This window comes from Colossoma macropomum, unplaced genomic scaffold (genome assembly GCF_904425465.1).
Source record: "Colossoma macropomum unplaced genomic scaffold, Colossoma_macropomum, whole genome shotgun sequence".
Taxonomy (NCBI): domain Eukaryota; kingdom Metazoa; phylum Chordata; class Actinopteri; order Characiformes; family Serrasalmidae; genus Colossoma; species Colossoma macropomum.
The window spans coordinates 37736877-37748824 of record NW_023494800.1 but is presented as its reverse complement, the minus strand read 5'-3'; positions in this window follow the sequence as shown (position 1 = coordinate 37748824).

Here is an 11948-nt window from a genome sequence, read left to right as displayed (position 1 = left end):
ACTGTTTCTTATGATGTCTTGATAGTATTTACAAGATGTTTTGAGACATTTTCTCAAGTCAAGACATCTCAAGAACGTCTTAAGACGTATGAGTGAAGACACTGTCTTTGTCTTAACTCAACAGCTAACCTGAGTACTTTAGATATTACATACAACCAAAACTTTATGCAAAAAAAGCACTTAGTTCACTCTCTTAAACATCTACACTTCTGTTTATTTTCTTAAGTAGATCAGGGCTGCCCAAAGTTAGACAATTAGGACTTTTAATTTGGCCCAACAGAAAGAGAACAAACTTTTTAATATACTGTGTATAACTTTCAAAATTATTATCTCCAGGTATTTGGAAAACACAAACAATAATAAACAAATGTATTTGAGTAGTAATATAAAGATCTATATTGTTTCACCATGTAAAATTACATGATAAACAGATTTTTGTTTAAATGTCCAACTTCATATTTTGACTTTATTATATTAAGACAGACTCTTCAGTGATGCTTTGTATGATAATCCTGTACAGCTGTCTCACGTATTTCAAGGATTTGCACTTTTCTACTCTGTGTCTAGATTAAACAAACAAACAAACAAACAAACAAACAAAAACAAAACAGCACAGTTCATTCAGAGGTGCGAACTGGAAAAAAGATCCATGGGAAGACAAACAAATGACTGGCGGGACTTTCAGACCAATTAGAGCGCGGGACTCTGCCTCTTGGATGTTCGGTTTCGAAGTGCGAGCGCTCTCAGCCGTTCTTCATTTTAAAGCCAAACACGACCATTACAGCCGTTTACAATAGCTGAACTCACTCACGTTGCTAACGTCATCAAATCATCTGAAGCTGAGCAACTGGTGAGACTCAAGTTTTAATTTTTTAAATAAAAATATATGAATGTCAGACAGATGTTTAGATTTGGCAGGTATTTTAACAACCAACACTGTATCAATATTTGTGAATTTACTTCCACATGGTGCTTTAATGTGTAATACTGCAAGTCTCAGAGCCCTACAGTTTATAGCATACAGCATGTGGTAAACATGCTGTAATAGAGTTTAGCTCTTATTAATAATCATTTCATGTAATAATTCTCTGTGAGAGAGATTAGAGGCATTGAACTCTTCAAACGTCTGGTTCTTGTCACTGCCACTGTGAACAACTCTGACTCTGTAAGCTTTTCCACAGTGGAACATTTCATATCAGACTACTTTTTTGCATCTTAATGATGAAATTGTGCAGAAAAAAATGGTGGAATTCTCCTTTAACACAGCTTTTAACAGATACAGATATCAGTACTAAGCTCACACCTGCCTCAACAGCAAATGATCATTTCTGTCACGTGTTGACTGAGGCATGTTAGAGTATGAAAACAATAGAATTGTGAATTATCTAATCAGTTATGTTGCTTTCAAACCTTCCAAAGCAACATCTCTTTAGGCCTCATCCAGTATGGTGGCAGTCCATATCATTGTCAACTCAACTGTACTCTTACCCAAGTGGCCTCATCCTGATGCTTCTTTCATCACACTGAAAATCATTGTTTGAACATCAGCTATGCGTGTGAGCTGGGTGCCACGCTGGAGTTCATGCATAAGTATTATTTAAAGCCTTGTCACATTTCTTTGTGCACTAAATGCCTGAGTTGATTTTAGATGAGTATAAGTATGTATACTGTACATTATACTCTACTTATAAAGGGAATATATAATATAAAGGGCTTCCCCTTTTATTTAGTGTGTTATGTAGCTTTTTGTGCATGTAAATGCAAAGATACAAAGCTGAAAGTTCAAGCCAGAGGGAGTAAGAACTCCAGCAATTTTCCTTTGTTACAAGATGATGTAATCCCATAACACAGTCCTTATTGCCCACCTACCAGCGAGCTCGGCATGTCGTCACACAACGCAACAAATTGCATCTACCGGAGGCCGTGTATTGGCAGACCGCTCTGCCGCTTGACCAGTCAGAACCAAGTGGGTGAGTTGACCAATCAGAGCGTTCTGGGCTCATCAGGAAGGAGGGGCTTAAAGACACAGGAACTCTAACTGAGCATTTCAGACAGAGGGTGAGTAGAGACTTACAGTATGAGAAAAATTATTTGTTTTTGGATCACTGAAGCATGTAAATATATTATAGTAGACCCCAAAAATAAAATTATGAACATTGGAAATTAGCATAATAGGTCCCCTTTAAATTCAGCCTGCTTGTGTATGCAGATCCAAAAGTAATTTCAAATTTATTGTCTTAAAATTGATTTTTCAACAGATGCATTTTCCTCATATCTCTGACAAAGAAGACCAACACTGAGAAAAAACAGAGGAAGAAGCGATGGGCTGTGAATCTGACAGTTCTCTCAGTCATCACGGATTTAACTCTGAAAGGAGAGATCGGTAACATTAGCAGTGCGATATCAGTAATGTTAGTGTTCAGGCATTATGGCATGGACATATGCACATTGAGTTATCTGTGTCCTGTTTCCTGTGTCCACATATGTCCACATAAAATGTCCACAGCTTGGCTCTATTCCAGCTCCCAGCACATCTGAGTCTGGTATTAATTGTTTGACAGCTGATCATTACCTGGATCAGGTATGTTAGGAGTGCTGCTGGGGTTCAGATTATATATCCATCCATCCATCCATCCATCCATCATCTAAACCGCTTATCCTTCTGGGTCGCGGTGGGGTGCTGGAGCCTATCCCAGCTGTCATTGGACGGAAGGCAGGATACACCCTGGACAGATCGCCAGTCCATCACAGGGCAGACAGACAAACATACACATTCACACACACCTAGGGGCAATTTAGCATGTCCAATCAGCCTGACTGCATGTCTTTGGACTGTGGGAGGAAACCGGAGTACCCGCTACCCACTGCGCCACCGTGCCGCCCCTCAGATTTTATATATATATATATATATATTATTTATAATTGTTCATTGAACTACGTTGCTAATAACTTTAGCATAATATACAGAATAACAGTAGACCTTAAAATCAGATTTATTGGTTTGTGGAACTGTGTATTTATTGTAGTGTATTCCAAATTTCTAGTCAGTTAACATGTTTTCCCTTGTCTTTTATAATAATTATTTAATTTTGTGCCTTTAGACTTATGGGTGTAGAATGTCATTTTCAAAGTTTACCAGTAAATAAACAATAAACAACAACAAACAATAACTGTAATCTATATTTTTTAGGCTATGTGTGCTTTTTATGGGCTATGGATGGGCTTTGGATTGCTGAATAAATTATTTGAATGTAAAAGTATTCTAGATTTTTAACAGATTGACAAGGAAATACAAAACTGTAAAATTGTAATTTATGTGTATTATTATTATTATTATTATTATTATTATTATTATTATTGTTACTGTTATTATTATTATTATAAAAGTTGATAAAATGACACTTGGATTAAAAAATGAAAGAACTGTAAAATAGTAATTTAAAAAAATGTTTTCATTAAGGGTTAATTACTATAAAAAATAGTATTTAAAAGCACTGAATTAGATTTTTTAATTTTGCAGCAACGCTGTATTAAAAATTAGTTGCACAAGAGTTTTCCCCTCACACTACCACCATGTTGAAGCATGGTCTGAACTCACAAATACATTTTCATCATATCACTGATTCCCTAAGCTTTTCGAACACAACAGAAACATTTAAAGGGCAATTCCACATTTTTCTAAATTTTGCATGATTCTGTCATTGCAATGTAAACAAAGTTATTTAGTGGTTTGATATAAAATGGCTCATTGTAGAGAAAGTTACAGACTGGGAAACGTGCCTATTATTATTATTATTATTATTATTATTATTACTACTTTTATTGTTAAATTTGTTCTGAAATTTATCACTGTAGTACGTACTAGGGTATGTAATGTTTGTATGTTTATAAAATAATATATATGGAAGTAAATAATACAATTATGCAAAATAAAATAATTTTAAAAATTCAATTCTTTAGCTTTTGCTATAAATAATGTATAATGTTTACATTTTAATATTCCTTTAAAAATATTTAGAAGTAAAAGATTTATTTCAAAAAAATGTTTAGGTAAAATTTAAAAATAAATATTATGCATCTTACATCTAGAGACATCTTGGGATGTTATTATAGCCAAGACATCTTAAGATCCGTGTCTATAGACATGTCTTCATTTTTTAAGACATGCCTCAAGATGTCCTAAGATGTCTTCATAATGTGTCTTTAGACATGTCTTAAGACATCCCAAGACATGGTAACGGCTGGGTATGATTACTAAGTTTGTATTCCATCATCTGAGGAATTTTCCCAGAGACAGACCTTTTCTGTCCCAGAGTGACGCAGAGAAATTTGTCCATGCATTTGTCACAAGTAGAGTTGATCATTGTAATGATCTTTTTCTTTTTTCTCTTTTTTGTAGACTTCCTAGATAAAACAGTCCTCTACAACATGTACAAAATGCAGCAGCACAAATCCTAACAAAAACGACACAAAGTATGTGTGATAAATTGGGTGCACTGTGTAATGAGGACCGTTAATGAGGCTAGAATTTGAAGCCTAAAGCAAAACTGTCTGTACGTGACCCCACAGTGCTCTCTGTCCACTTCCATCTTTCACACATCACTGTGGTGAGATGGGTAACGGCTGCTGAAACATCTCAGCAACGGCTTTTAACCAAACAGAATGTTAGGCAAGTAGTGGGATCGTGTGAGATTTCAAAAGAAGTCAAAGGGTTGTATGAAGATAAATGATATGTGAAGATATGTGAGCACTAGCGCAGTCCTCACTGAACACCCCGAACACACTGAACACACTCACAGTCCTCACTGAACACCCCGAACACACTGAACACACTCACAGTCCTCACTGAACACCCTGAACACACTGAACACACTCACAGTCCTCACTGAACACACTCACAGTCCTCACTGAACACACTCACAGTCCTCACTGAACACCCTGAACACACTCACAGTCCTCACTGAACACACTGAACACACTTACAGTCCTCACTGAGCAGACGCTGTGGCTTGGCGTCAGTTAAGCAGCAGTGTTTGTTATTTTGTGTGTTAAGGTCACTATTTCAAGCACTCTGTGCACATAAACAATACGAACTAGCTGAATAAATAAATTGATGTTAAGCTCTGAAAGCCTGAACTCTATTCCACTGGAGATCCTGCATCCTGAGGAGCCCAGTGGAATTATCACCATCTCACCTAAGAGGCATCGGCCTATAGTGAGACTTATATCTGACAATGAGGAGACACTAAAGACAAGAGGTCCAATATCTGGTTGAGTGGTGTTCAGACAACAATCAGGCCCTGAACACCACAAAACCAAGATCATTGGAGATGATTGTGAACTCTAGGAGGATCCATAGACTCCAGGAAGATCATAGATCCACACATAGGATTGTGGGAACTGCGCACCTAAACGTAGACACACTGTATGCTCACCGTCTACACAAGAAGGCAACATCAGTAAGGACCCAACCTACCCAGGTCTCAGCCTGTTTGTCCCCTTGGGTTAGAGGATTAGACACAGAGCCATCAAAGCCTGAACTAACAGCCTGAAGAACAGCTTCTTCACCAGAGCTGTAGCCTTCATCACACACACACACACACACACACACTTTCTGTGGAGCACTGACAGAAGATTGTGTTGTTTTAATTATCCAAATGCCTTTATTTATTATATGTAGGTGGAAACACTACCTCAGTATATTTATCTGCTTTATTTTTTTGCAGTGCATCTTGTTTTCTTCTGCTGCTGCTCTGTGAGAATCACCCAACAAAACTTCAGTGAATGCCCACAGTGACAAACGCAGCATCTTTATCTTTTTCTAACTCAGGATGTGCTTCATAGTTTAGAAATGAAAGTTGCGAAATTGAGCATTTTAGACATTGTGAGGGGGAAGTTGGTCCTTTGCTGTAGAAAGAAGGCAAAAGTCACAACAGCTGTCTGTGCAGAGTTTCAGCTGAACACTGAAGGCAGACGGACATTCATTCTTCACTGAAGTGTGTGTGATAAACTGAGTGCACTGTGTAATGAGGACTGTTAATGAGGCTGGAACTTGAAGACTAAAGCAAAACGTGACACCACAGTGCTCCACTTTCATCTTTCACACAACACTGCGGTGAGATATGTTACTTCTGCAACAGCTTTGACCAAAGAGAACATGAGGCAAGTACTGGGATTGTGAAAGAAGAATGATGTGTGAAGATTCACGAGACATCAGTTCATCAGTCTTATAATTATAATCATTTTCTGGTTTTCACATATCCCGGTGGAAATTCTTCAGAGATTCTCACCATGAGTTGCAAAGTATGTACCAAGTATGTATTACTTGTAAATATTACATATTTATGATGAAGTTCTGAGTAAGTACTGCTGTAAACACCTGGTACCTACAAAGTTTTTACTACAAAATTACTTGTAATTACTACATATTTACCAACTGAACTAGTTACTTCAAAATAAAGTGCTACCAGTGACTGCAATTTTGCATTTTTTCACTATCTATCTATCTATCTATCTATCTATCTATCTATCTATCTATCTATCTATCTATCTATCTATCCATCCATCCATCTATCTATCTATCTATCCATCCATCCATCTATCTATCTATCTATTCTTCTTCTTGAAAAGGTGACAATCCTAGCAGCGGCATTTTGAACATACTCTATTCTAGTGAGATCTTTGACAGGGAGGCCAGAAAGAAGAATACTGCAGTAGTCTAGCTGTGATGTCACTAATGCATGCACATGCACGAATGTTTCTACATTGGCTTGGTTGAAAAATGGTCAGAGAGGAGAAATATTACAAAGATGGAAAGATGCTGCCCTATCAACGAAATTGATGTGGATATCAGAAGAGAGTGTGGGGTCAAAAATAACTCAGAGATTGCAGACGAGGGGAGAAGGTGTTATCAGAATCCCATCAATGTTGATGCCGAAGACAGATGAACTAGATATCGCTGCTTTTGAGCCAATTAAAAGCAACTCAGTTTTGCTAGCATTCAGTTTTAAAAAGTTCTTACTCATTCTTGACTTAGTCATGAACACAGTCAGATAAAGCAGGTGGTGGTGTAGTCTGAACAGGGCTGACACTAACATAGATCTGAGTGTTGTCTGTGTGACAATGAAAGCTTAAACCATGAAGGCGTATTATTTGGCCAAGTGGCAGCATGTAATTGGTACAGAGCATTGGACCTAAAACTGAGCCCTGTGGAACACCTATAGTGACAGACACTATAGAGGATTTATTATTCTGAATAGCTACTAATTGCCATCTAAGATATAAGGAAAGCAGATCCGGAAATACCAATGCTGCGCATCAGAGAGAGTAATAGATCATGAGATCAAATGGTACCAAAAGCTGAGCCAAGTTCTGAGTCAGCTACATATAGGAGATCATTAGTAACTCTAAGAAGTGCAGTCTCTCTACTGTGCAAGGAACGAAAACCAGATTGAAAAGGCTCATATAAATGATTTGCTTCCAGGTGGAACTGCAACTGTGTAGCAACTACTCTTTCCAACAGCTTAGCAGTGAATGGGAGATTAGAAATTGGCCAGTAATTATTTAAGTCATGAGAGTCTAGACCTGGCTTTTTCAGGACAGGGGTAACAACAGCGGTTTTGAGATCAGCAGGGACACAACAAGTTGCAAAACATCTATTAATAAGGTGTGAGATTGGGATGGCTATCTCTGTCACACTCTGGTTGGAGTGGATTTTTTAATCAACTCTACTACAGAAACAGATGTCACAGGAGTGAAACATGAGAGTGGCTGGACAATATCAGGAGAAAATAAATCAGGGAACTGATAGACAGAAGTAAGGGGATGTTTAAAGTGTGCAAGATGGAATCATTGACAGTAGATGACAGAGCGCATACTTCAGTAAGCAATTAAGATAAATCCCAAAAACTAGTCTGCATAGAAGGAGGACGACAGAATAGCACAGCGAGAAATCAGATCTGGTCATTTACACACAAGCTGTTTAAAAGAAGTCAATGGCAAGAAAGTTTAAATTATGGAATATAACTGCTAAACTCCCACGTCTGCCTTTGAGTCAAGGTACAGGCAGGTAGCTAAAGCTGAGAGAAGCAAGTGAGTTCAGGTGCAAGTTGTTTTTCTCTATTCTAGCTCCACCCACTCTGCCATTACATACACCTGCACATTGTTCTCAGGACTAAATAAGACTGCTGCATTTAACCCTTTGCTTTCCCTGTGTGTTTGCAGAGTCTCTCTGCTTCAGTACCTGAGTTCTGAGCCTGTTTTCTCTTGGTTCATGTGGTTTGAGCTCTGCTTGTCTTCTCTGCTTGTGTTTTGACCCCTGCCCGGTTTATGGACTATGAGAACTGGACTGCCACTAATGAAGCCACTCCACACTGGCAACCTGCCTCAGCTCTTATGTTACATTTCCCAGATGAGGTCTTGAAAATGATTTGTGCAGAGCGTTAAGCAGTCAGTCGACGTGTTGATGAGCCAGTGCTGTTCTACAGTGTTTGGATGGTCACAGAAGGCTGAGCTTTTACAGAGATAATTGTCTATGAGGCTGTTTCTCCGCTTAGCAAACTTGTAGGCCCCTGAACTTTGAAACTGGACAACCTAATACATCAGAGACTGGGGCCCTGAAAATTCAGAGCATGGGTGTGTATTGTGTCAAGTGGTCAGTTCACACATAGATTGTTGTGTCTTGCATTTTCACTCTAAGTTGTATCTCTATGTATTACATTCTCACAGGCACACAAACACACACATTCCTCCTCGGTTACATCTGTTATGTGGTTATTACTGACCTCAACAACAAGGAACCTTTTGTTTTAGTTGTAACACACATGCAACAAAACCCAGGTAGTCAATAAACATACAGAAAAATAAAATAGATTGTCCAAAATGTAATTGATTAAACACATTCAGACAACTTGTGCACAGTAGACCATTTCATATGAATCATTTTTTGATGGTTCTCTGACTCCATCTAATGGACCAAACAGTCAGAACGTGAATTTGGTTATTGCCACTGGAAGTGGTGAATTTGCAGGGAACAGTTTTCAAGGAAGAAGATGCCAGACCCATCAAGGTTTTCCACAGTCACTGACATAGAAGAAAGGGGTTTCCTCCTGAAGTTAGCGTCAGGGAGAGTGGACATCAGGGTGGAGACCTGCCCAGCTCCACATTGCCAACAACATTCAACAGCCTTGCTAGACAGGTACATTCAGACACAACATGAGCTGCCCAAGCAGCAAAAAAGGCAGCTATGAACAGCTCCAGAGAAAAATCATATGGGGGAAGTGAGCAGAACTAACAGCGTCCAGCCCCAGCAGGCTGATGGAGTCTAGTTTAGACATCAGGTGAGGACACTCAGGAGGAGACCCCACATCAGCTGCTTAGTGAAAGAGGAGGTGGAGGAGGAGGAACAGCATCTGCCTGAGGAAGGCAAAGTGGATGGAAAAGACAAGCAGGACAAAATCACTGACCTCAAAGACGAGCTGCAGCAGAAAACAAAAAACATTTTGAATTTGATGCCAACAACATGTTCCAAAAAAGTTGGGACAGGGGCCTGTTTATCACTGTGTTTCATCACATTTTAACAGCACTCTGTAAGTGTTTGGGAACTGAGGAGACACGGCTGTAGTTTTAACAGCTTAACATAGGATTTCAGCTGCTCATCAGTGCGGGGTCTCCTCTGTGGTATTTTTTATTTCATAATGTGCCAAATGTTTTCAGTGGTGACAGGTCTGGACTTTTTTTGTGTTTTTTTTTAGTTTTAACTTGCATTTGTGGATGCAGTGATGAACTGTGTTCACAGACAGTGTTTTTCAGAAGTGTTTCTGAACCAATGCAGTGATTTCCACTACAGAATCATAAGTGTTAGTCTCCTTACAAAAAGATGGAATCAAACTGTTTGCATTTGTTATGTTGTAGTGTGAGTGAAGTTGTTCTACATCCTGATCACAGCACAGTGAACCTGTTTTTTAGTGGGTGTTCTTCACTGGGGTCTTCTGAGGACAAGTGTTTACTTATCCTAAGACGACCCCAGTAAGTTCAACTGTTGTCACAGACAAATTTTTGAACCACAGGAAAAGGACCAATGCTGGCCTTGAGTGCAGAAAGCCTCCCTCCTCTCCCCAACTCTCCTCAGACATCTGATACCCTGTAAACAACCTATTCATGTGTGGTGAAGGCTGCACGCTGCAGCTGGGAAACAGTCTTATCACCTTATCATGACAACTAGACGTTCAAAAGCTTCATCCCAGCACAGACACTAAAAATAGGACCACTGACCTCTTCAGTTCAGAAAGTCAGATGAGGAGGTGAATCATGCTGTAACAAGCTGGTCATCTTCCAAAACTGGACACTGATGTTCAAGCTGAGCTTTGAGTCTTGTAGTTCACTGAGACCGAAATTGTGAGATGCTGTGAAAATATTGGCTTTTTAATGCAGACAACACAATCACCATCTGTAAGTAGAACAGAAAATATTTTATGATTTGAATTGGATGAAAACCTACTGTCCTGTTGATCCAGTAAAGATCTTGTTTTGCAGAAAGAAAAATCACCCTTTTCTAAAAATAAAGAAAACCCTTAATTTTTTTATTAAAACTTTATATTTTTTGTTCGCTAGTATTTTTTATTTACAAGTCCTGACATGAAAATGAAACCAATCATGTTATATATTATTGATGTTGTGCTTCTTGTTGGAAGAACATTTTTACCCAAGTGCCGTTTCTTTGTCCACTCAGCTGAAGCTGTTCAAGACACAGTTCTAGGTCTTGGAACCTAAAGCTGAGTGTGAGAGTCCAATGACAGAAACCCTGAAGCCCAGGAGTGAAGCTAGAACGTTGGTAAAGGGGTGGCCAGGTGAGAGTTCTGCAGGACGCCAAGATATCAGGATGAATTTGAGTGCAGTAAAGAACCACATGGGCTTCTAGAGTGGAGTTTATACTATACAGCAGTTATTATACAATGTCAGCGCTGTTCTCCAGCAGAACCCAATAAATCATCCTTTATGTTTTGCTGCACGACTCTGTTTGAAGTCTTGGTCCAGGCTGTAGTTCTTTTGCTTTTCCTCCTGATTAATATTTCAGTGAACTGAATGTCAGACCTGCAGTGTGCAGTGCTGGGTAAATGTCTTCTCTGTCATTATTGGCTGCCGCTTTCAAATATTTTTGTTTTTGACAGTTCTATTCAATATTATCTGGGCAGGATGATGTTTAAAATGCTTTGTGATGCTTCAGAGATGATCTCCTTATATGGTCATGTTTGTCACACCTGTTACTAGTCCTGTATAAGCTGAGTCTAATCTTGGCATCAGTTCAGCTATAAAACTGTGTCAGTCCATTGTCTTATGGGCTGGCTGGGTGTCTGGAACCTGCGTGCACAACAAATAAACTTCACTTGTCCAGACAACAGATCTGATGTTGGAGTTATTAGCGTTTGAAGATTTGGTTTTGTGACCATTTGCATATTGGGAAGACTCCCAGCATTCCTTGAGAATCTACCATCATCTAGACTTTTGTTCATTTTGGTGTGGTTCCTGGTTTGGTTGGCTTATTTGATATAATGGCTCCCTATGACAGGAAGCCGCTCGCACCATTCTCCCCCAAGGGATGAATAGTGGGCTCCAAATTTGGACTTGTAGTCCCAAGTTATAGTTTGGAGTCCACCCCTGGTTAAGGTGGGGGGCCCCGTTGTTTGGCCCCCAACCACAGATTGGGTGAGGGGGGAGAGTTAGGGTAGAGGTTTAGGTAGGTTTAGGCCCTAGGTTATGTTTGGGGTTTTAGAGTTAGGGCTAGTGCTGTACTTAGGCTTAAGATCAGGTTCAGGGCCAAGGTAGACTTATGGTTAGGCTTGGGTTAGGGTTAGGCCAGAGGTTTGGTTTAGGCCCTAGGTTCTGTTTGGGGCCTTAGGGTTAGGGCCAATGCTATGCTTAGGCTTAAGGCCATAAGGTTAGGTTTAGGG